Genomic DNA, 26,642 nt, shown 5'->3' on the forward strand with positions numbered 1-26,642 from the left:
TTTTATTTTATTTTTGCCAGAAGAAAACTGAATGCTTTGTTTCACATACTAATTTTAATCATAATGTTGCCATATAAAACACTGTGACAATCAATGTCACTTATGTTGTGATTGTTTAAGAGGAATCCACTTTAAACTGCCAGTGTTTTTTAATCATGGTCTAAATAGTTTAGTAAAAATGTCCTGAAAAGTGAAATGTTGCCTGCATCCTTAGTTATCAGCATAATTATTTCTTAGAAATTTTGGATACCCATAGAAGATTACTTGAGCAGAATATATATGCTTGAAGATTTTAAAATTTTGTAAGTTAATTAGGTACAGGAATATGTTGGAAGGTGACAGGCTCAAACTTTTAGAGGAGAACCTAAATACTAGGATTGACATTCAGCCACGTACGCATTTCAGCTGTTTTACCTAATGACACTCTTGACTCAAAACTAACATTAAATATATCCAAAGACTGCAAAATTAGGTAATTTATTTTTTAATTTTTTTTTTTCCAAAAGTCAGTGTGAGGTTTGCCATTGGCTTCAGTGGAAATAAGGAAGAACCTGAAGACGGAAGCACTTGCTTGGAGCTTAGACCACAGAAATGAGGTCTGATGCTCAAAGACTAATTGTCCTCAGCTTTTCTCAGTAAGTGAAATCTCTGGATGGTGTCTAAGGGTACAGTATATCTGCCTCACGGGAACTATCCAACCCTTCCTACAGTCTAGTCTCTAAGGATGGTCCTGTATAATTCCACAAATGCCATTTTTTGTTCACCACAAAAAGCATTGTGCTTGAGCAGTAGAAGCTACCGCAGCTCAGACTTGGATGTCCTTGAGTGCTTGCACAGGGCATCATGACACACTTTCTCTCTATTCATTGCTATTTGTTCCTGATCCTCATGAGGAGGATTTTTGCTGCTGAAGATGAAAAGGACACCAGGCTACTGGGCAACAGATGCGATTCCCACATTTTCTGAGTACCAAAATATGGATAAGTAGATTGTGCCTAGCAGGCATTAATTAAATTTCTGTGGTAGGTGCCACAATTTTACCAAGTGCTTTTTTCTCTATTTATTTATTTACTTGTTCTGAAGTTCATAGTTAAGCCTCAGACACTTTCCCTACAATCCTCCTGTGTATAATTACATACTCATAGATAATTCCAGAGCAAAATCCTGGTCCCATGGATTTCGCTTGCAAAAATTAAATCATTTGTTTTTATTGTCAAAGAGATGAGTAAAAACAGCCTGAACCCTGAGACTCTGGCCTGCCTTTAGATACGCTTTGAACATCTAAATGCATATAGTAGTTTCTATCTTCACCAGCATCAAGTAATAAATAAATGTAAGCCAAATTTTGCTATGCAGGTGGGCACCTGCATAGGGGCACTCAAGGGGCACCCAGCGATCTGGTAGGTACTCAGACCTGCACATCAGGGCTGCCGGAGTTCCTTCTCAGCTGATGCTTATGAAGAAAACTTGAGAAAGTGGAGGCAAGAGAGAAATTGCAGGATTTTCTATGGGATTTTCACCTTCTTATACTGGATTTGATATCTAATACGTTGTATGCCCGCAACAAAAGCTTGTTCACACAATCTTTAAAGGATAAATGAGATCCCAGAAGTGAAGAAGAGTAACAATACTGGTTATTTAAATGCAGTTCTGCTTAATTTTTCTTTAAAGACTAGGAATTATGAAACATTATCGTATTACTCACATACCCATCAAATGCTTTTTTTTTTTTTTTATTTGTTATCTGATGATTGCAAGGCTTAAATTGAAAAAAACAAGAAAGACAACATGATTTTTTTTTTTTTCTTGAAAGATATTACAGAATGATTTCAAAAAAAAAGGCTTCCAGGTAGGAAGTCTACATCAATAATATATTAGATAAGGAGATGTAGTACTCTTGATTGTTTCTATGTCTGTTATTTACAGATGAGATATTTATACATGTATCATGCTCTACCTATAATAACATTGTGAAATGGAACTGTCCTTCTCAATAATAAGCAAATCACAATCACGTTGTTATGGAAACAAACATACACAGTCCCTCTCCCCCTAAAGCTTAGTATATGCTTTATCTATCTTTCCTCCAAAATCAACATTTACAGGGTCTATTAAAAGATTATTCCCCATAATCCATGGCAAACAATTTTCCTGTAAGCCCCCTCTACTGTCAGATGCACGGTAATCCCTCTTTCACTTTATCAAATATAATCCTACTTCTGCATCAGATACCAAAACACAGCTGGTGCTGCTAGGACACAGCTTCCTTCCCCCACCCACTTCATGTCTAGCACGAAGAAGCTGTCCTTCAGCTGTGGTGTAGGTTTAACTCTACAGTACACTTTGCATATCTATCAGAGCAGCTCCAAGCAGAACAGATCAAGTTGCTCACGTGTTTATTTTCATTTTAATAGACCAAAGATAAGATTCTCTGTAATCACCATCGCAGTGCTACTACCTGGTGTGGCACTGTGCAGAGGAATCCATGTCTTAGTGTACTATTTGTGTTTTGGATTTTCTTTTCTAGCTATAAATTACAGTAAAGAATGCACGATTGAAAACTTATGCTCTGCTATAATTTAATATCAGATGTTTCCTGTCATTCACAAACCACTTAAGCTCAATTCACTGTATTAGTAGGCCATCAAAACTCCCAACTTTGCATTACCATCCAATATTCAATTGTCTGTCTTGAGTTATTCTTCATTAAAATATGAAGCGAATCACTGTACCGCAGGAACCTTGCCAGGCAGAAAGTTATTAAATCAAGTGCAGAAGGCATAGGTTTGGCTGAAACTCACTGCTAGTGGTTGCCTCATTTCTGCTCTGATTAGTGGAAAGATTTGTCAGCAGACCTGTCTTACCTGCTCCTATAACTTATAGCCCAAAATGCCATCAGCTGCTCAATGAGGATTTATAAAGACATCTGCTTTTCAAATACATTTTTTTTTTCTTTGTGACGACCTGCAAGAGACCTATGCTGCATTGAATTTTAGATGCAGAAATGGTGGCTGTCCTTACTATTGTCAAAATGAATCTATTAAATATTCCAGGACTGACTCAACATATGGTGATTATCAGAGGGTTTCTTATTATTTAACTACTAGGAATTTTAGATGAGGTTCACATTAGGTTCACATTTCCTTCTGCAAAAGAAAAACGGCATCTTTTTACTGTCACGGAATGTTTTTCTTTCTCAGGAAAATTCTATTACGTTATCCAGAACTTGACATCATTGAGACAATATGCTTTAATCAGAACAATTTCATTTTATCTGTTCCTCTTGACTCTAGAGATTTCAGGCTAGAAAGTGCTTCATGGGATAAATTTTGATTGTAGTGGGTAAGGGGTCTGTTCAGTCATGAATGGCATGGGAAGGGGACTAGGAACTGATTGTTTGCTCTCTCTTCCAGCATAATAGCCAGGTGATATCAATGCAACTGTGAAGAGGTGAGTTCAAAACAAATGAAAGGAGATTTTCTTACATCAGGTAGTTAAGCTGTAATCCTCCTTGCTTAAGAATGTGGATGTTAAAAGTTTACATTGATTCAAGGTTTGATAGGGTTCTGGAGAACAAATCTACTGAGTATTAACAAGAATATTGGGGGTATAGTTCAGAAAGTCTCTGCGTTTGATTAGAGGTCAAAGAGTACTTCAGGAACGTATTGCTTATGCTTGTCCTGCTCTTGTAGTCTTTCCTAGGTACCCACTTTTGGCCAGTATCAGTGACAGGCTACTGGATTAACAGGAACTTTTGGCCCAACAGAGCTATTGTCATCTTCTGAATATGAACTTCCTGGGCATTTATCCGGTACTTCAGAAAAAGAGCAAGAAGCAGAATAGTGAAATTTACATCTTAAGCAATTGACTCACAAAGGCTTGCTTACTTGTCGTGCCAGTTACTTCAGAAAGCAACCAGACTCAATGTGGTTGAGTTTAATGGGTTTCTCTCTGAAATCACTTCTGAAATGCTGACTTCTTCTTGAACCACTGAAAAAAAAATCTACCTAATGCGAGTGATACAGGGCTTATCTTGGCTGCTGTGATTGCCTGTGACAGGTTGAAAGTTAATTAGAAAGCTTAACTGCATTTGATAAATTCCTGAGCTTCACCAAATGTTAATCCGGGTGAAATAGTGACACCCAGACCAAGTCTAGTACACAGTCATGCAGATGAAAGGACAGTAACACCCCTCACCTGCACACGTTCTCAGAAATAACCTCTATTTAACAATCTCATTTCAGGCACATGTCTCAGGTGTCTGTGGGTGCTCCAGAGATTAAATAGGACTGCCCTCAGTGCTTGTACTTATCCTCCTCAGAGACCATCAGCAGTGACAAGAGAAAGCCACGTTTGCAGCCCTCACTATTGTGGCATATTTGTTTTAAGCTGGTATCAGTGTTACACTACACAGGGCACACCCTGAAATACAGAAAGGCGACAAAGAAATGTTACCATACTGTCACAATGCTAAACCACCACTGAACAACACCAGAGGAAAAGGGCACTGATGCTGTCATGGTATCATGGTGCCCATAACCAGACTCATGCCATGTTTTTCACAGTCTTCTCAGCAGCTTCCTCCACCCACAAGGGAAGCACAGAGTTGCCACGAGTAAGCTGTGAACAGAGCACTTTGGGCCCCACAGGGGTAAGGAGAGAGGACAGCCTCCCATCCCCCAGAGGGCTGGAGAAGAAAGCAGTCCCAACACCCTCCCAACACCCCAACCACCCAGGGGGACCTGGTGGCAGCAGGGAGGTTAGCGGGGCAGGAGAGGCGCTCGCTCCCTATCCACAGCCCCAAGAAATCCCCCAGGCCCTTTCTACAAAAGTGCTAACAGTTCTGTTGTACCTGGCAGTGAGCATGATCTACTTTGGTGTCATTTGGTGTCATGCATCCTGATGATACCACCTGTCATACCTGCAGGTACAGTTTGCTGCTGATCACATTTTAGGAAGGAGTCTGAAATTCCCCTCCTTCTCCTTCCCCCCCTTCCCTTTCCTCTCCTCTTCAATCCTAGACACTGCACTAGCTTCAAAGGTCATGAGAGATGAGTCAGTCTTTCTGAAAGCTTGACCTAGATTTTTACTAGCTTTAAAGGCCAAGACAGACACTTTGACACTGATATAGGACTGGAGCCATCTCATGTCCATACTGCTGCCAGGCTGCAAGGCCTCAAGGCTGTGCAATTCAAGCAATAAATTTTGTTTCAATTTCCACTTGGTCTTTATTATCAGCTGGGAATTTCAGTAATTTAAGTTATGTTGGAATGAGAAAGACCACATCTGAGAGGAAGGAATGCAGTTGAATCAGGGATAAAAGAGGCTCTTCTGAGTCACGGTTGTTGTCTTGGAGCTAGAAATAGAAAGTCATCAGGTTGGTTTTTTTGGTTGTTGTTCTGTTGTCATAGGGGAGATTTGCTGAATGATCTGAAATGCTTCTCCTATGTCCTTTGGGACTCTGAGCCCCAATTTACCTAATACTCAGCTAGCCTTAGCACGTGATGATGTAGATGAAATGCAGAACTACAACATGAATAATTCTTCTAAATAACAACGCACGTGCCTGTCAAAGGCATTCTCTCCAAAGACAAAATACGAATCATGATGTTGCAGTGTTCATCACTTAGTACAACTTTTTACAAAAAATACCAGTACAAACTTGCCTTGAGTTAATGCTGAGCATCGACTTATCATGTGGCTCTACTTTTCTCATGCTTTCATGTGGTAGAGGAACGATGCATAAACATCAGGTAAATTCATCCTGCTCCCACAGTTTGCCCTCTTCAGTACTGTGACCTTTGCCCACCAATAAGGGTTCGGTGACCTAGGGGGATTGGTGATATTCACATTTCCAGTATTTTTTCTATGTTAAGCTGTCCCCTTTCCTATGCACTATTTATGAAATGAATTCCTCTTCGTGGCCACATTTAAGCAGATTGGGCTAAAATGCAGCATAAATGTAAGTACGCTCTTCCTTCTGTATTTTTTTATTCCTTGTTTGCCCACGATGCCAAACTGTGTAGGTTGCACAGATTTTATGGAAGGTGTGTCTACACAAAGGCATTCAGACATCCTCAAATGTCTACCTACTCTGCAGAAGTCAGGTACTCAAGCAGCCATAAGGTGGTGATAAGGCAGGTTAGCATGGCTGAGTTCCCAGGCTTTTGGGCAAGAGCTCCATCAATTCCAAATGGGGTCAGAACAAACCAACACCCGCCATCCACATTTATCATTCTTCCAAACACCATTTTTTTCTTTGTGTTTAGGACAGCCACCTGAGTGCAGTTCCACTCTGGATTTGGATTGTGTGCACTGCTGAGAGAGGAATTCACTCCTCATGTGTGTTTCATTATCAGACAGTGAAGGATTATTTATATCAAATTAAGATCTGAAGATAAGACCGTGAAACTATTAGTATTTCAGAAAAGATCTAGTTTACATTCAGACACTGCAACATTGGAGTCAGAACTGTTGATGAAGTACTTCCATATTCTGCAGAACATTTTGAAATATTTTTTTCCATTCTAAAATTAAGGGTTTTCAGCAATTCAGATAAAAATCCATAGAGAGGCACAGAGAGGAGTATAAAGCAAAAACAGCCATTATATGCTTTAAAGACAGGCCTTGAACAATACACGTGAATGCTGCGGATAAAGGCTGTGACCTCAAGCTTATTCTGGGACTGCATGTGGATAGAAATTCTCTACCTATGTTTCAAGCATTAAAGATTTCTCTGAGGACTTTTTCCTCAGCTAAATAAACTGACCCTTTGTCTGCAATAACAAAGTAATACATATATGCTCCATTGCAGAAAAGATGCAGGGCCAGAACTGTGGGACATGAGGTTAGCAGGAAGCTGTTGCCTCCTGCTTTATCAGGCCACTAATTATATGTATCACTAGCTTGCATTTTACATAATTCAAATCTGGTTGGATCAGTAACTGATTTTTGCATTTACTTTAAATTGGAGTCATCATTTTTTTCAACCTGTTGTAATTACGAACTTGTTCTTCCACCAGAACTGTCTGCATTTCAAAGTTCAATATGCTGCATTCTAGAAGAGAATCTGACCAATATACTTGTAGTTTCTGATACTGTCGGTGATAAATATATACATAAATATATAGAGAGAATTACCTATATGAAAAATAAAATGATAGTACTTCTCATCTAGGAGAGTTTTTATTGCACATATTCATAACGGGTATGTAGTACCCAAAAAAGAGCTACCATTGCTATTCCACCCAAACATCGCTAGATGGCAATAAGAGCCCCAGCAACTCTTGGTCACGGGACACTAAACCCAATGCCTTAGGCTACATCGTGTTTGTGTTTCCTTGAGATTTATAAGAATTCTTTACGAAAGCAAAGCGCTTTTGAGCACTCGTTTATCATACCATGCCACATATGCACCTGTGACGGATACCAATTAACGATTTTCTCAAACATCAATACAGTAAATAAATAATTTATACATTGAAAGGATACATATCATCCTTGTACTTACTGAAGTGGCTATAGTTTTCAAGTGCATCCCCTGGTATCTCTGATTATCTTTCGGTCTGTAAATCATAAAAGGTATGATTTGGAGTGCGGAGTGGAATGGAGGTAATTCTCAGCATTTTGAATAGACAATGCTTACTTCCCTCTAGCTTTAGAGGATGAATTAATTAACTCTCCCTGTTGTACCTTCCTTGCAGAGGGAATTGCAGAGCATTCTTTTAAGTTTAAATTCAGTTCACAATTAGAAGAGTTGCAATATGTACTACATATACAGCCATGTATGTAATCACAGGTATCACATTATAAGTGACAAGTGAAGCATTCACAAAACAAGAATAGCCCATTTACATGCAACTCTCACATGTCTGTATCATCTTCAAGAGGAAAAAGAAAAAAGAATTTCAAGTTCCCACAAGGCAAAGTAATTATAAGGAAAAGTCTTAAAAAGTAATTTCATTACTTGTCCTATAGCATGCCAAACACCTGTCAGCTCCACAGTGCTGACTCCTGCAGGAGCTGAATGAATTTGGCATTCTGAAGTACTCAGCATGTTTCAGGGTAGCACCTTGCTGAGCCTGATACTCCATATGAATAGACAAAATCACCAGTGATTGTAATCTCTGAAGAGAAATACTGTTTTCCATTGTATCTAGATCTTATCACCTAAAGTGTGTGTAATTTGAAAAGATGCAAGTGGATGTAATCAGACTGGAATGTGCATTGTGCAATTCTTGAGCCAGACTCGCAGCACTAACCTTTAGTTAAATTACATTACTGAAGTCATAACAATTGTCTGAATTAAAAGAAAATGATATATACAATCATATGGAAATCTTGAATCTTAAGCCTTCCTTTGGGAAAATTTTTCCCTGTCAGCCTTTCTCTTCCATAATTAAACTTTTGTGGAAATATTCAAAGCAACTTCTGTTAAAGAGTTTATATTAAGAACCAAAAATCACCACAGACATAAACCAGGAATAAAACATAAAGGTTTTCACAGATGCTATGAGTTATTGTTTCTCTTCTTCTTTAATAATTATTAAATCCTGCTAATAGCTTTTGCTGGAAACTTGAGATTCCACTCATTGACAAGATGAAGGTTCCTGCTTTTGTCAAAAATAAATAAATAAATAAATAAATGCTTATTTGAGTCTTAGCATTTTTATTATAAGTTGCAAATGTTGCACACATGGGCAAAGTCTGACCAGTGTATTTTGGAGAACTGTGGTAGTACAATCAGAAGTCAGCTTGTGAAAATTTAGGAAATTTCTTCTTCTCGATGGATCCCCTCACAACTATTCCCAGTGCCCATTTATGATTCAGCTAATCCCTAGAAACCACATGCTATTTCTAATTATACTTCATTTTATTATGAACAAAATACAATACCATTAATGCAATATTAAGGACTAACAGCTGCTCCCAAGAGTTTTTGTTTGTTTGTTTTGGTTTGTTTGTTGTTTGTTGTTTGGTTGGTTTTTGTCCTTTTCTATGTCAAAGGTTCATTCTGTTCACTAGGTAATTCTTCTCCAGTAGAATTTGGTGGAACTTTTTCCAGTACCTTTGGCCAGACTAAGATACTATGCAGTATGTTTTGTATTCTTGCATGCTTTTAAAAAACTTTTGGTGAGTTCATTGTTTCACTGAAGTAAGTTGCAAAATTCCACGTGATTTCTGTGGGGACAGGACATTAGCAGATGTGTTTGGTTTTTTTTTTGTATACTAGGCTTTTTCCCAGGACCAGACTTGCAAAGATGACAGCAGCCAATAAACACAGGAATCTGTTTCTTTTCTTTGTTAATGCTGAGTTTTCTTTTATCTTTTTATCTGCTCATATGTTTGTATTTGGACATTTGTATGAGCTAGAATGCTATTTACAGTCCTGAGAAACAGTAGTTTCTACTTCTGTGCCATCCAGTTCTCCCACTCAAAAAATGAGCAGCATATGTGTCACTCCTTTCCTTTCCTGTTTTTACACAACTAAACAAGTCTGAACTTTTCATAATCAAGAGAAACGTTTAGAAAAAATACCATAACACCATGTATTATTATGTCATCCAAACAGTAGCTTTCTGCAGGCAGAATCCATTGCCTCAATGTAAGGGAACAGTCTATGATCTGGAGAAATGGGCTCAATGAGCAGGTAGCCATCTACGCTAGTCCTTAAGAAACCTCCCTTCTCAAATGTAGATGCCTTGTTCAGGGTATCAATAATGTCCTTCAACTTGTCCTAGCTTCATGGCCTTTAGGAGGCAGCCTTGACTGGAAATGAGATACCTTCATTTTCCTTCTTTCCAAATGGATTAATTCTGCCTCATGGGTGCTGAAATTCATAACTTTGGACTGTACCTGTTAGAAGTTACCAAATCCAGTACACCAATCAAGGCAAGGCTGCCACAACTTCATCTCCTCAGATCCAGCCAGTAGTGAGCCTGAGTGTGTACTCCCAGTAGGCACAGATACACATGCTTTCAGTACATGTATACATGTATGCATGTAGACATAGACTTATCTACGTATGTGCATAGCTGGCCACACAGATTGACACAGACATAAAATGCAACACTAAGCTAACACAGCACAGATGGACCGATTCTGCTCCCCTCTGGGGCTGATTGCATTGAAAGCCTGTTAGTGGAAAATATGTACTTACATATATGCATACTCCCCATAGCTTCTCTTGGACCCCAGTCCTCCCAGTTGCTGGCACCTGGACATAGAGGCCCTGAAGCAACAGCCCCACTGCAGTTGCTGGTACTCTGACCTGCACACACACACAAACACACCAGCAGCCATCCGTGCATATTCGGCCTTTTCAGTAGCTAGCCTTGGACCCCCCAGCCTCATGCACAGATACACATGCAAATGGATTCCTCCAGTAGCTGATTCAGACCTATGGCCCCTCCAGTAGCCAACTCCCAGCCCCACGATCTCTTGAGTAGCCAGTATGGGACCCTGTAGTCCCTGCAGTAACCAAGAGCCCCTTGTTTCTCCAGGATCAGGCCCAGACAGACAAACAGGCTCCTGAGACCCCTGGTCACAACCCAGCAGCTGTACTCAGGCCACAGACGCACACATAATAGAGATCTCAGCACCCAGGAAAAAGAGTTGGGACTTATCAAGAAGATAGGACAAACCGTGAGGATCAGATGAAGGGCATGACCAGACAGGTGTACAAACCAGCAACATTTGCACGTGAACAGACCCTTTTATTCCCTTTCCTCTCTATTTTTCCGCACTTGCTCCTTCTCAAAGAACCTTGATCCCTCCCTTTGCCCTACCTTTGGTTCCTCCTCTAAATATCCCATAAGTCTTTCACATGCTCCAAATACTCTTCCCAACCTACCATAATGCCTCCCATATCCTTGTAGGCAGGAATCTCTCTCCCCAGTCTTAAAGCGATCCTGTGAGAGCTTCTCCTGGAGCCCAGGCAGTGGGGCTGATGGCCTTCCTTCCCTGGCCAGGGAGTTGGGGTGCTCAGCTGGCACTGATTAGGTTGCTGTATTCCTCTGCTCCATCACATTTTTGGAGGTAATCCTCAAATCACATAATCTAAAATTCCCACTTTGCACAGAAATCACTGTGCACTTGTCTGAGGTGTGTATCAGTCAATGGTCTTGCTGTCACGCAGGGGAAACCTGGGTCTCTTGGCACCATGGCTATGCTGGATATAACACCCAATGCCATCAGACCTTTACAGACAAGCAGGACAGTCCTGGATCTCATCAATACTTTGAGCCCAAATCAGAAGCCAGGTCTCCTTCCAGGTGCCCAAATTATCAGATCACTAAGTCATTCCCAAGTTTGTAAACTCTATCTATTGTGCCTGCTGCTTCGATGAGCCCACATTCTCAAGCACAACACGCACAGCTGTACTCACAGCAAGTCTGGATGCTCTTCTGAGAGTTTAGGCTTGCAGCTTCCAACCCCCTTCAGCAGAAGAGAAGGCGGAACTTAAATTCTTTCATCTTGAATGCTAACCCAGCTACACAAAAGGAAGAAAAGTAACACTTGCCAGCACACTCTCTATTCATGCATTTGAGAGAAATCTATCTTGTCATTATGTGAGGGATAGAACCAGTGCTTATTGGTTTGAGTCCCAGTCTGAGAAACACCACTTTACAAATCATTATCTGGTTTAAAGTTCAATAGTTTATGAGGTTTTGTACCTGTCAAAACATAGAGGGGAAAAATTTCAAGTATTTTTTTTATATTGGAAACATGAATATCTGTGGACTTAAAGCATCTTGAGGATTAGATGGCAATTTTTTAAGAGTTGGCTTTTGGATGTCTAATTATGAAGGCAGCTTGGAACAAAGTGACTAAGACAGCCTGCCTTCTGTATCTCTAAAGCATATGTGGCATTTATATTTATTGTCTACCTTGTAATCCTGATGGTTCTCTGAACCTTATCCTTGCAGACTATATATAGGCTTCCAAGCAGATGCAGGAATGCTCTCATCAGAGCTGTGAGCTTTCACACCCCCATCCAGCACATGTGCAGACACATCTCCAAAGAGAGCAGATAACAGCACATGCGTCTGGCATCCTTTCCAAGAGACAAACACAGCTTCAGACAGTGAGTCACGCACTGAATCATCACCTGAACAGGGCTATCACCTGTGTTTCTAGAACTTCACCATAAGAAAGGTAAAATATTTTTTTGTTTTACTTTACTACAAGAAAAATATATGCAACACTTCCAACTAAAACACTCTCACCTTTTCTTCTCAAGCTCTGCAAACCCACACAATGACCCTTTCTAAATCATATCTATTCCTTAGGGAAAAAAAAAATATATATATATATACATATATATATATGTATGTATAAGTAAAGTAGTCTTTTCTTACTTGTTTACTTTACAGATGTGAAATTGCTTGGCTGTGTGGTTATAAAGGAGCATGTGAAAAAAAAAATACGTTGGTGTCTTTTTGGAAAGACTAAGTGATCCTAGAATTCTACTCCAACAGATTGACACTAAAAAAATCTCACACTAATGTGAGCACAGTAACAAATTATGTTATTTCTTCTAGCCAAGGTTCCCAGTGCTCTTTGCAGGTATTATTGATAAGCTTTCTCACAGCCTTGTGAGAGAAAAGAACACTACTTTCCCCACTTTCTGTATAAATAAACAAGCTCAAGCAAGGTTAAATGATGCCCAGTTAACATGGGAAAGCCTCAGCTCTAAATTACTGCAGAACCTGCACCGCTGGAAGAAAGGGCTCATGTCAGAAAATCCCAATGCTATTTTATAGTCAAAACGTATGAAATGACCTGCCTGTGGTTTCATCATTAACATACAGAGCTATCTTTCCTCCTATAGGCAGCACACCGGTATAATTAACCTGGAGTTCATTTATCATACATTTTTAAGAAACAGAAGGCAGAGAAGATGAGCTTTCCTCTTTCACATTAACCAAGCTGTCCTAGGGAAGATACAAAGGATGGTGTCACAGCTGTGCCTAAGCACTCCTTGCTAAGATACAAGATTATTTCACTTGCACTTTAACAAGTTGTTGGTAACTGATTGGAGACTCTCACTGCAAATGTGATGTAAAATGTGTCAGCTCAGACTTCAGTCTAGGTTAATAAAAGAAAAAAAAGTTTTCTCTGGCATTTGCCAGGAAAGGAGCAAGCACCTAGGCAGTCACCTGCCTCCTCTGACATGCAGTAACTTATTAACGTACAGAAACCCACTACAGTGCCAGAGCCATTAGAGACAAAACAGCATCTCACCCTCATTAAAATGCAGCTCTGGAGGCTGCCCTTCAGGAGTAATGGCATGTGCAGTGTTGGCTCCGTTCTGTTTCCTGCAGAAAGGAGAGTGATTATGCGGAGTCATGAGTTCACTTTGCAGATGAAGAAGTAATATTAATGAAGGTGCTCTTGGAAACAGAAAAGCATGTGCAAACATTTCCTTGTAGGATAGGAGATTATATTGTCAGTGCTGAATAAAAGCTTGTTATGTACTAAAAGGGTTTGTTTTTAGTGGGTATTTTTTTTATGTCTTTTTCTGCATTAAGCTGTACCTACTATAATGCATTACAAGAAGCTACATCACATTTATTTTGTAATTGTCCTTTTCTTCAGTAAATAAACCCTGCCATTTGGTTGGTAGTGGGTGTATCCCCTGGGTGTGACCTCGTTTTGGGACTGCTTTGAGGTACAGGTGAATGGGCGGCTGGGTAGGGCAGGAGGGCAGGGGGTTGTGACTAATACCTGCTGCAGGATGCACGGCCACAGTACATGCTGTAACCACCCCTCTGTCCCTCCATCAGCCGAGATGCGCAGGGACTGCAAGCTCAGCTTCACTGGGCTCTTCCCTCAGCTATCCATCCTATACAATGACCTTCTTCACCTTCTTTGTGGAAGAAACAGCCAAGGTCTGGTGCCTCGTTCTGGGGTAGAAAAATTCATTTTTGCTCACACTGCTGGGGAACCTGAGTTGAACGTACACAACCCTCCATGCACTGTGCTTTCTTCTTAGCTGCTGTGACCTGTTATCCTGGTTTGCTAACATTCACACATTGAACAGGTCATCAGGATGAAAGAGGGCTTCAGTCTCCTCTCCATTTTGCTTTGATTTCTAGAAAGTGAAAGGTGAAAGAAACTTTATTTTGGAACATGCTATAACATGTACATAATAAACTAGAAGGCAAAGAAAAACAATATAGCGAAGGAGAAATAATGGCATCTTTTCAAGTTCTTTTTCATGCATAAATCTATAGAAATTGTCCTAAGTAGAAATGAGGGGATCAGGCAACTTCTGAGAATCTGAATATCCTGAGTTGGAAGGGACCCACAAGAATCACTGAGTTCAATTCTTGTCTCTACACAGGAACACCCAAAAAATCAGACCCTGTGTCTGAGAGTGTGTCTGAGAGTGTTGTCTGAGATTGTTGTCTGATTGTGTCTGGCTTCTTGAACTCCTGCAGGCTCGGTGCTGTGACCACTGCCCTGGGCAGCCTGTCCCAGTGCCCGACCACCCTCTGGGTGCAGAACCTTTCCCTAACACCCAGCCTGACCCTCCCCTGTCCCAGCCCCATGCCGTTCCCTCGGGTCCCGTCGCTGTCCCCAGAGAGCAGAGCTCAGCGCCTGCCCCTCCGCTCCCCTCGTGAGGGAGCTGCAGGCCGCCATGAGGCCTCCCCTCGGCCTGCTCTGCTCTGGGCTGAACCAACCAAGGGACCTCAGCCACTCCTCATACGTCTTCCCCTTTAGACCCTTCACCATCTTTGTAGCCCTACTTTAGGCACTCTAATAGTTTTATATTCTTCTTATACTGTGGTGCCCAGAACTGCCCACAGTACTTGAGGTGAGGCCGCGCAGCGCAGAGCAGAGCAGGACAATCCCTTCCCTCACCCGGCTGGCGGTGCTGGGCCTGATGCACCCCAGGGTACGCTTGGCTCTCCTGGCTGCCAGGGCACACTGCTGAGTCATGCTCAACCTGCTGTCGATCAAAACCCCCAGATCCCTTTCTTCAGGGTTACTCTCCAGCCTCTCGTCCCCCAGTCTGTATTTATAGCCAGGGAGAAGCAGAACATCTTGAAGAATTGCAGCCTTACAAATGAAAACCAATCTCGAAGTAGTCTTGTGCTGTACAGCACCTGTCTTTTGGTCCCTGTGCTAACAGGACAGGTACTAGAGAGGGAAGGCTTCATCCTAGACTGATTCTCAGGGAATTGTACAACCAGAAGTAGACAGGAGCCCAAGAAATCCACCACAAGCACTTTGTAAAACCTCCTTCTTTTGGGGGATTTTCTACTGCTGGACATGGTGTTTTGCTCTGTAGTGGCATTTTTTTTTTTAATTTATTATTATTTTTTTAAGTAAAGTGTTACTTCAAGGGTTAATAATCATTCATTCAAGAGTTTCTGACAGAAATCTGCTTCATTTAGTGATTGGTTTCCAACTGATAAACAAAGTAACCTAAGAACTCAGCAACAGACTAAAATCAGCAGTTGCTGGAACTCCTTTCTCTTGAGGCAAAATTAGCATAGTCATTACGTTGCTCCATTCATCTTTTTCCCCTTCCCTGTTGACTGTTATAATACTCAGAATGTATATCATCAGGACTCACAGGGAACAGCAAAAAGGTGAATATATTTTAATGGATTTCAGAAGCATCCTTGAACTAGAAGCAAGAAGAAGCAGATGAGATACTGAAATGCACTCTGAATTTAAAGGAAAACTCTTTATCTCATCATCACACATTCATATTGTGTGAACAAATAACTAAAAAAAGAAAGTAGATCAAATAAATTTTTCATATGTGGAAAGAAAAAGAAATAAAGGCACAGAAACAAGAAAAGAGCCATCCTGTGATGGCAACTGCCTTCCATTTCAAAATCGCTGGTTCTCTCAGGAGTTCTTGCATTGCCTCTGAATATAATGTCAGCACAGCAGTGCCTGCCTTTCCTTGCATAAGGAGTTATTTTACTTTTAATTCAGACTAGGGGCAGCAATAACATTGGTTGCTGATGAATGTGTCTTAATGAAAAGTGAAGGCCAGGTATCAAGTACAACAACATTTGACTAAAACAAATCCAGAGAGTAACCTCTTTTGATGAGAATCAAGAGTTTTCAATAAGGTCACACTGCCTGAAATGATAAGAATTCAGGGTATTATTTGCAAATAAAAATTCTGAGGTATGTTTTGGCTTTGTCTCTTCGTGGATGATCTGCAATATGATTTGCACCCTGGTATCTGCAAAAGTGTTTACCACAGTTATTTCTTATCCATATTTGCAGCTAGTTTTTGTCTATCACCCCCTTGCTAACTGTAAACATCAGCAAAGAATACTTCGTGTGTGTGGATCAGGCTGTGCGTAGACCAGGCTTTTCTGGGTGGTGCATAGATCTTGTCAACAGTTTTCAAAAGGACATTCAGTCAGAGCAAGCAATTGCCAAGAAAGGGAATAATTAGTATGTAAGCCAGACCACTCTGGAAAAGCAGGTTTCCAAAACAAATCTGGCCTGATTTGCAGCATTAGGACATGGCTTTGCCCTAAGCCATGTTTGGAGCAGCCAATCTGTTCCTTCTGGAAAATGCATGAGCCAGAGTCTTCTCTGGGAAGAGGCATCGAAAGTGATGCCATGCTCAGCTCTTCTCCCCTGCAGGGCAGTCACATTCCCAGGTTGCTGTTTGCCTGCGAGACACAGAGATGCTTTGACTGGGATGTGTCACCCTAAATAAGCAAATATATTAGCTCACAGTTTTGCCACCACTAGTCTCATGACAGCTGGCAGGGATTATTATTTATTTCCATCCTAAAAGTATGTAGTTAGAAAGGTGTTTCCTTGCCCTCATTCACCCACTTATATAAATGCACTGACATGTCAATTGCTCACACCTACAGAAAGCATTTTCACCTGAGCACTCCATACAGCTTCCTTTGCTCCCTGCCCAGGAAGGACTGGCTGAGACATTCAGTCTGTATTCACTGATTAAATGGGTTTGCAACACACTGAAACAGTGGGTTTATTTTGTTCTAACTTCTGCCACAGCTCTGCCGTAATCAAATAGGTAATTGAGCCAGTCTATCCTGGAGGCTTATTGCTTTCCAACTCACAAAATCCAGAGGATTATCATTTTGTGAAGTTGAATCCCTTTGAGTACTGAGGGCCAAATTTTGCAAAGGGAAAGTAAATTAGAACATTTTAGTAGGTAATAAATGGATGATCAAGCTCATGGTTTTTCTCAGAAGGGATCCTTTGGCTTGTGGTTGAATGATTTTGGATACTAATCTGCTAAAAATAATGTGGTGTCCGGCATTCCAATGGCAGGATTGTTATTTTACAGATAATACTTCAGGTTGAATTAGAGAATGTGGTTTCGTAGGTCATGCCCTTGAGGGATTTTTTTAATGGGAGATAACTTTCATAAAACCAAGAATGGGTTAATAAAATACTAATTCCTCACCCTTTTCTGCAGTGAGAACAGCAAATGGAACAGTGATATCAGTTAACATTTTTTTCATTCTGTGAGCAGAATTTTGCCTCATGCTGAAGTCTAAGTTCACAACATCTTCTTACAGTTCTTATTTTGTAGTCATTAACTGTGTGATTAACCTTTGTGTTCCATGGGAGGTAATGTGCCTCCTGCCATCGGTCTCTCTTGCAGCATCTAGACTCTGTAGGAGTATCCTGACAACTAGCATTTCTTCACGCCAGTGACATCGTCTGTTTATTGCTGCGTGAACCAACCAGTTCGACTGAAAAAAAAAAAAAAAAAAAAAAGTGAACAGGTCTGTGATAATCACAAAAATGCCACAAATGAGAATTACCCAAGACAGAAAAAGACAAAAGCATCATTAGCCCTAGAGGCTAAAGATCACAGATAGAGTGAGTTTTCTGATGCCACCTACAGAGGACAAACAGGAAGGAACGAAATGCTTCTGTATGACTGTTGCATGACTTCAGGCTCCAGGGCAAGCAGCATGGGGTTTGGCCAGAAATCCCCTGAATTTCTGTGTAAATCTAGTAAGCCCTCTTGTCTGACCCAGTGTGGTCCGACTGGCAACCTGTAGTCAAATCTGGCAAACTGGACACTTCCATCTGGTGTCTTCCCTGGAAGAAATGGTATAGCCAATCAAGTACAAATGATGCTTGAACAGACAAATGCCTCTTCTGGAGGCTGTGAATGAGCTGCCAGCTTTCCAGCCGTCACTGCCTTCACTCCTTTCCTCCTCCTCACTGACTTCAGCAGCAGCAGAGCTCCCTGAGCCAGAGATGGGGTGCATCTGACAACTCTTGACAGCAAGGGGTTGAGGTAGCTACAGCTTCCCGGAGGTGAGAGTGACTGGAGGAAGAAGAAGAGAAGGATGCCAAAATCTGGTGAGTTGTGCCCTTACCTGAGTGAACATGCCCTGAGGGAACACTGTCTCAGTTGAGGGAATCAGGCTATGGCAAGGTTTGAGATTTCTTCTCAAGGGGAAGAGTACCCAGGGTGCTCAGACATTTCTCGAGTCCTCACTGAGCTGAAACTCAGGCTTTGGGCTGAGGACTTGTTCTCTCCTTTGTCTGGACTCTGCTGAAGAGAAACCAGCTGGGCTGGGCAGCACCATCCTGCCGAAGCCAGACATTGCCTTGGGAAACAGCAAGGCCTCCTCAGAACCTGTGAAAAGAAGCAGGGAGAGCACCACCCACAAAGCTGAAATTACTGGGGTGAATATAAGAGTCTTTGTACTGAGCTGAATGATGACAGAAGTATGACACCAATGGGTAGATGATAAGGCAGAAGCACCATCACTGCTGCAGGCAATACTGCAGCACCTGGGGATGGCATCACGCCAGGAGCATCTCTAAGGCTCCATTACAAAAGGCACTCTGCTGAAAATGCATCTGCCTGAAAATAACCCTAGGCACAGGAACTTTACTAACCACTGACAGCCATCTGAGGGCAAAAGGAAGAAAAATTCAAGGGTCAAAGGAATCCTTGTTGGTAGGAATGTGGAATTTACTATTCACATATGCTAATTGTTTCCATTCTTTCTAAGCTTTTATCCAGAAAGAATGTTTACCTGCCTCCTTCGCAAAGTATTCAGTACTTGTCAGTGATAATGTGCTTTCTTATAAACCTGGTTAGAGAGGCATTTGGCTTTCTCAAGTTTCAGGCTGAAGCTTGACTCGCTTTATAGGTTTACCGAGGCTTTGAATCCTGCCCTCATTTGTGGTGTTCAAAGTCTAAGGTTGTTTCAGAACAACATGAGATAACAGCATTTTCTATGAAAAAAATTACTCATATCATTATATGCCTTGTGTTCTTCTCCACATTCCCAGTTTCAGTTTAGCAGATTAGTCAGTGGGTCATAAAGTGAGGTATAGAATAGACTTGTTCGTACATTCCCAAGCAGCAAACAATCCTATTTCTTACTTGGAAATTCCTGTAAGTGTGTTTCAGTTGACTTATTGACACCAAAGGGATATGGGAAGCATGCAAGGATCACTTTTTGTATTTTTCAGGAGCTGAAGAGCAGTTTTTTTTACGGCTGAAGAACAGTTATGGCTGGAGAACTGTTTTTCTAGCACTATGTAAGGTGAATGCCTTTGGCCACCTTCCTTAATGCTTTTATGGACATTACTGCATTTGCGGAAAAAATGTCAGGTTGAAGTGTTTATTTTCCACAGAGTTCATGTACTGGTGTTCTTTCATAATGGCAGTTTCTATTGTACCAGATGACTGATGGAGCATTAATCAGCTTATCTGTTGGTCTTTGTGTTAGAGGGACATTTTCTCATGCTATTGCTATTGATCTGTTACCATCCCATTAGCTTACAGAATTGACTTATGGAGCACTTTAGACATAGGAAAATCAGTTACTACACAAAAATGCCCTCTATTTTTATTAATGCACTAGAACTAAATTCCCAAGGGTTAGTTTGAGACCACTGATGTAGAAGACATTGTAACCTGTCTGCCACTTAGCCTTGCAGGTATGTGACATATCTGCATCTCACCGTGGAGTTAGTGCTGACCTGAAATGGGATGCCCATTGCTGATCATAATGTCTCTCCACTGAATGTTAACAGATCAACTTTCTAGAGGGTTATGAAAAGAAACCATGAAATATAAGTATACTCTAAAAACATTTACAGTTGTCAGCAAGGTACTTTTATTACTGACATCAAGTCTTCTGTCCATGGTCAGTTCCTGTTCCAGCAGTCACTGGGGTAAAGATGGTCTAGTGAATAATTATTTTTTACACAGTGTATTTCATGACAAAAAATGTAAGAAGGGAAAAAAAAGGAAATATAGAGCCTCAGAAATTTTCCAAGTGCCTCTGCTGCTGCTTGCTCTCCCAGCCTTATTCAGTGCTTGCCTCTGCAGGTTGGGGTGAGCAGCCACGCTAGCAGCAGGCCTCATAAAGTGCTGGGGTAAGAGCAAAAAACTTAGTGGTGGGCAGCCCAGCCTTGCCTCACCTTTTCCCTGTTCATTGGCATGGTATCACCTGAATACGTCTGGGCACAGGAGATGGGAGGGAAAAGAGAGGTGGACACTTGCTGGATCTGGGCATGGAGGTAACAGATCAATGACAGCTCCTCCTGAAAATAGGATTTGTTCAGCCTCAGGGCTCCAAGCTGTTTGTGGAAGATGACACTTTGCTGCTGCCATGATGACTGCTTTGCTGATGCCATGAAATTGATTTTTATGACCCAGGATGAGGACAAAACAATTTAATCTTCATCAGTGGGGCAGAAAAACACATTTCCCTGCTTTGCTGAGGACGCTGAACCTACATTGCTCACTATGGCTGGAACAAATGAAGCAGCTTGGTGCAGTGTAGTATAATGGACTGCTAAAGCCATCACTCTAACAAGATGGAAGGCAGCTCTGTCCTGTCTGCCCTAGACCCATGCAGCACATTTGAATCGCCCTTCTTCTGCATCTTATACCATCATTTATACTAATGCATTTGACTGCTATCAATTCAATTCACATTCATTTCACACACAAGAAAAATAACTAGAGCAAAGTGAACAGAAGTGGTGAATCCAACACAAAAGAGAAAATCTGAGATGTGACTGAAACTTCTCTTTAACAGGTTAAATTAATTAGACTCTACCGAAACCTCACTTCCTCTCTCTCAGCTAGACTTGCACGTCACAGATTGTATCTTGGGAAGAAGAGGTAAGAGCTTGGCTTTTAATTTAGCCACAAACTGTCAATTTAAAGTTTACCGGAACCTTAGTGAATGTAGTCCATATTTCAGGAGTCATGGGTCCTCTATGTGCTTCTGAGGAAAGACTCAATTTCTCTTAAAATGAATAGATTCAACAGGTTTTATTCTTGACATTCTCATACGTCTTGCATCAGTTGCCAATAGTTCTGAATACGACCATTTTTTTTACGTTAAAAATAGCCGCAGATGGTTCCCAGGAATGGACTGTCAGAGACATAGACAATGAATCTTTCCATTTCTCACTGTGTAGGGATCTTCCAGATTTTAAAAACTGATGCGAAGAGTCCAAAAAGAGGTAGTCTGAAAAAATAGGCCTAGGACAAATTTGAATGAAAATTGATCTTAATACCGTGGGTTTGGGGAAGTGATAAAGAAAATAGCATGGATTTTCTAAACTAATTATACTTTGTCCTTAGCTTAAGTAGTGTCTTTCCTTAATCTCTTTAATTACTTGCACTCTTCGAGAAATATTTTTTCTTTATGAAGATCATTCATATTAAATGAATCACGGCTTTGTACTGTTGCTTCAGTTTTTATTTAAAACATAATTCACAGACAAGTTCTGTATTCCCTCTAGATTTTATGAATTATAAACAACATTAAATCTCTTTTACTTAAACTAACAAGTTTTCTTTTCCACAAGCTAGGAGCTCTTTAGCACCATAAGAAGTCAGCAATATCTAAGCAGGCAGATAATTACTGTTTCTTTGTCATGCCTGTAACTCTAATGCACATTAATTGGAGCTTTACATGCAACTCTGAATAAAGCCTCATTCTTCAAGGTGCTGAACAGCTTGCCTAACACCTGGAGGTGGTAAGCACCTCTCCAAGCTGCCAACCTCCTATAATAGTTGTGGGCTTGATGCATTGGTTGTAAATTCTGTTTCAAAATGAGAAATCCCTTTGTACTTATCTGTTTAATCTTTGTGCTTCACTCTTGGCTATCTGGATTTATCAGAGAACTGTGAATGTTGTCAGACTCCTAGGGGTGACAGCTGAGATTATAACCATCTTCTTACACCTTAGTTAAAAACTGGTATATAGAAATATAATATATATTATATGTATATTATAATATATTCATTATATGTATGTACATTATAATAATATGTATAAGTAACTGCATGCCATATTACAAAGAATTTGATCAAAATCTCACATACTAAATCCTTTACCTATTTCAACTCTTTTATGACTTGGCTAAACCTGGAAGTGGGGCTTATTCTTCTTTTGAACAGTAGTTCCCTGGACTCCCGTATTTTCAGTTGCTATTCCAGACCTAAACATACTGAAGAACCAAGAACAGGCAAGAATTATCTGATATACAGTTTCATGACTGCAATGCAGCGAGGACTTGCTCACAGGTGGTTGTTTTTCATTTGTTCGTTTGTTTGTTTGTTTTTGTTGTGTTTTTTGGTAGTTTTTTTTTTCTTCTGTTACTGTCCTCTACCCTTAGTCACATGCATTTTTGTTGCTATTTCCCCCTCTCATGTTCATTCCTGCATTTCTGACAAGTGCACAGAAGGTATTTTGTGTCTAACATACATGCTAAATACTTGTCAAAGGGTTTTATGCCCAGACAATCAAAACTTCAGCGACATTTCTAACTCTGGCAATGATTTTCTAAGCCTCTTCTCCCCAAAATACCACAATTTCAGTCCATTGTACAGTCTCTCTAACCAAGAGAATTCTGACACACTTTCTGTTTCTTAGGGATGCCACTACACATCATCTGGATTTCTGCTCCCACAGGAATTAAATTTCCTAATTGCATAACTATTAATATTCCTTAGGTACACTGCTCATGACTGAAGTTCTCAAAATAGGATCTAAAACACATGGACTAATCCTTGAATTACTACAAGAGAAGACCTAAGTTTCACAGCTATGTTAGCAATGCAGGGTGTTGAGGTTGTATTCTGCTTATTCTTATCATTGTGTGGTATTTGAACTGGAAGAAACCAGAAGTCTTATTCATCTATTTATTATTATTATTATTATTATTATTATTATTATTATTATTGGGCCCTGTTGGAGCCAAGGAAATCAAGAATGGCTATGGCTTCACTTTCACTTGACAGACAGCATTGGCTAGGGAATTCTATAGGTATGGGGATGACCTGAATTCAAAGAGGCATTCTGCATCTGGACACCTGAACAAACGTCAGCTGAAGGACTGTTCTAAATCTTCTGAGCTCTGGGTTTGTAGGGTTTTGATTTTTAGTTACTTACCTTTATTCAGTCTAAATTAAGATGAATTAACATTGAATATTCACTGTGGACGAAGGATCTTACCATCTCACTTGCACCATACATGTCTGAGACCAGCAGCAGGGGAGTGATACTAGGGGCCATGCTTGTGGAGAATTTTGCTGTATAGTTATTAGTATATAGTATATTATTTTTAGCATATAGTATATCTTAGTATATAGTATATATTAGTATATAGTACATTATAGTATATTATTAATATACAGTATATTGCTCAGGGTAGCGAAGTTGGTAAGAAGCATGTGAGGCAGTATCACAGATTCAAGGGCAAGTCAAAGTGAGCAGAATGGTCAGAATTTTAGGTGCAAGTGGGGTATACATGCAGGAGGCCATAACTAACCATTTCACTAAGGTAACAAGATGAATGAGCATTGAATAGACAAGAATAACAGGAGAATAAGAAACTGCAAAGACATCTAAAGGTCAGAGAATCAGGGAATGGTTTGGGATGGAAGGGATCTTAAAGATCATCTAGTTCCAACCCCCTGCCATGGGCAGGGACACCTCCCACCAGACCAGGTTGCCCAGAGCCCCATCCAGACTGGCCTTGAACACCTCCAGGGATGGGGCACCCACAGCTTCTCTGGGCAGCCTGTGCCAGGCCTACTTTAGGTACTGGAAAACTGCTATAAGGTCTCCCTGTTTCAGATGAAACATCTGAACATAAAATGTGCCATCTTTTGGGGGGTTAATAGGAGAACAGCAAGTAAAGCAGGATAATCAAGAGTGGGGGAAGAAAGAAAAGCTTTGACTTGTTTAATGGGTATCATAAGGAAATAATATAGTATTATTTTCTTTTCTTTTTGGTTGTGAATGGGAGAGAGAAGTGAGAAGGTAAATTTCAAGCATGCCCATCTATAGACTGAGTCAGGAAAGCAACTCTTGCTTTGTTCTCCATTGGTTCTGGTGGGAGGAAGGCAGCTGGCAAGGAGGTTTTATTTTCATGTTGGAGGAGGGGTGAGTAGAGTGGGAGGACAGTAAACTTTTGGTAGGATTCTGATATGGAGTGAGCTGTGAAAACTTGAAATCTAGTCTCACTTCTTTTGATCATTAGCAGGCAGGACATGGAAAAAATGAAAATCTTCCATTTGATTGTCTGAGAAGTTTTTGGAAAGAAGTGTGGCATTTACCAATATCATGTATTTGCATTTATTGTAATTTGTTTATTTTTATACAATTAAAATTATAGCATATTGAAAGATTTGTATTGTGATTCATGTTTAATAAACTGATTCTAGAGGAAGGAACAGAAATGAAATATTTATTTGAGGGAGAGGAAGAAATCAGAGAAAGGAAAGTATTCTTTTTCTATCTTTTTTTTTTTAAAGGGGTTTGAAGAAATTAGAGCTGTAGCTTTTGTATGTGTTCACTATGAGAAGAAAAGTGTGTCCTCAAAACTTACTTCATCCATTACATTTAGTCTGTGGATAAGAATACAAGGAACACCCTATCAGTCATAACATCGGTCCCAATACTGTCTCTTACTGTGGCAATCCAAAGTGCTATTCGGAGAGAGCAGACAAGACCACTGGCTAGCGCCCATTTCCATTTATCATTCCCCAGCATCCATAAGTCTTGGTGGAAAGATATTAGAAGGTAACACACATCACTGCTGTTCCTTTTAATTAATTTGTCTAATACCTTTCAAGCCTGTGAAAGTATCTACTTTTTGTCTATTTTAAACTAATTTCACCAAGTGCTTTCTGGTTCTAGTACTGAAAGTTTTAATGAATTTCACTTTTGTGTTGACATTTTCTACAACCCTTTTTTTTTTTTGGTAAATCTTGCTCTTTTTTTCCTTTCAGACTTCTCATTTCTGTATTGAACAGCTTCAGCCTTTTTAGTCTTTATAATGAGCCTCAATCATTTCAGCTGCCTTCTTTTGCGACTTGTCTAACTCCACTATGCTCTTCTTGAGGACCCAAAAATCTGAAGTTCTCAAGATGTGGTTTTACATGGTGGTAAAATGGTACTTGTCTTATTGTCAATACCTTTTCTGATGATGCTTTATGTTTTGCTGACTCCCTTTTTGTCTCCCACCAAACACTAGGTGAAAGATTTCAGTAAACAGTAGTTTCATGATCATTTTCTTGAGGTGAAATGGCCAATTGTGAATTCTGCATGTAGGTGCACTTCATGTTATTTTTCTCTAGATACATTGCTTCTATTTTAGATACAGCGAAACTAATTTGCTGCATTTTTATTCACTCAGTATTGTAAACTTCTGGAGTTCCTCACTGTCTACCAGAAGAGCTTGTTATCATCTTCAGATTTGAGGATTTTGCTGTGTTTTCTTTTCCTGATCACTGGTGAAGATGTTGAATAAACCTGGTCCCAACGACAGTCCCTATAGGACCTCACTGCTGATGTTTCACCATCTTAAAAAACACTACTCTTTTACCTACACTTTATCTACCTTTCAGAAAAAGAGGTCATTTCCTGCAGTCCTGTGGCAGCTTACATGTTTTGTTTGTTTGTTTGTTTGTTTTTTGTAACCTTTTCATGTAATCTGGTCAAAGATTTTTTTGAAAGTCGAATGTATTTCCAGCTTTGTCCATGCTCTTACTAACAGTGCTATTGAACTCCAGCAGGAGTTCAAGGAGACCGGATAACCCTTCACCTGAGCCATTCTGGCTCTTTCTCAATAGTCTGTTTATTCATGTATTTGGCAATATCTTTCTTTATTGTAGGCATTATCTACCATTTTCCCATGTGTCAGACTCATGGCTCAGTAGCTCCCAGGTTCACCCCTTGAGTACTTGTTAACGGCCAGCAGTTCTTCAATTTTATGTCTGATTTCTTTCTCAATTCTTGGGTGAATGCCATCTCATCCTGGTGACTTATTAACATTTAAAACAGCTGGTTGGTCTAAATACTTTCAGTGTGTTTGCTGCAAACTGACATACCTCATCTGACCTCTGTGCTGTAAAGAATATATGAGTTACCTGAGCCTTCCCAACACCTTCAGCAGGAAAGACTGAAGCAAAGAATCAAACGAGTTTCTCAGCTATCTTGCTTTTGTCCACAAATGCCCCTTATTTCCTGTCCTCAGGCAGTCCCACCATTTCTCACCCAGGCTTTCTGCCTGCCTGGATAGGGCTGCTTGACCTCCGGGAATAAGAAGTATGTGACTCCTTCTGGAGTGCTCTCACCTGTAAATGTTTGAGTTGTGGAAAGCATAGG

This window comes from Anser cygnoides, chromosome 1 (genome assembly GCF_040182565.1).
Source record: "Anser cygnoides isolate HZ-2024a breed goose chromosome 1, Taihu_goose_T2T_genome, whole genome shotgun sequence".
In the NCBI taxonomy this organism is placed as follows: domain Eukaryota; kingdom Metazoa; phylum Chordata; class Aves; order Anseriformes; family Anatidae; genus Anser; species Anser cygnoides.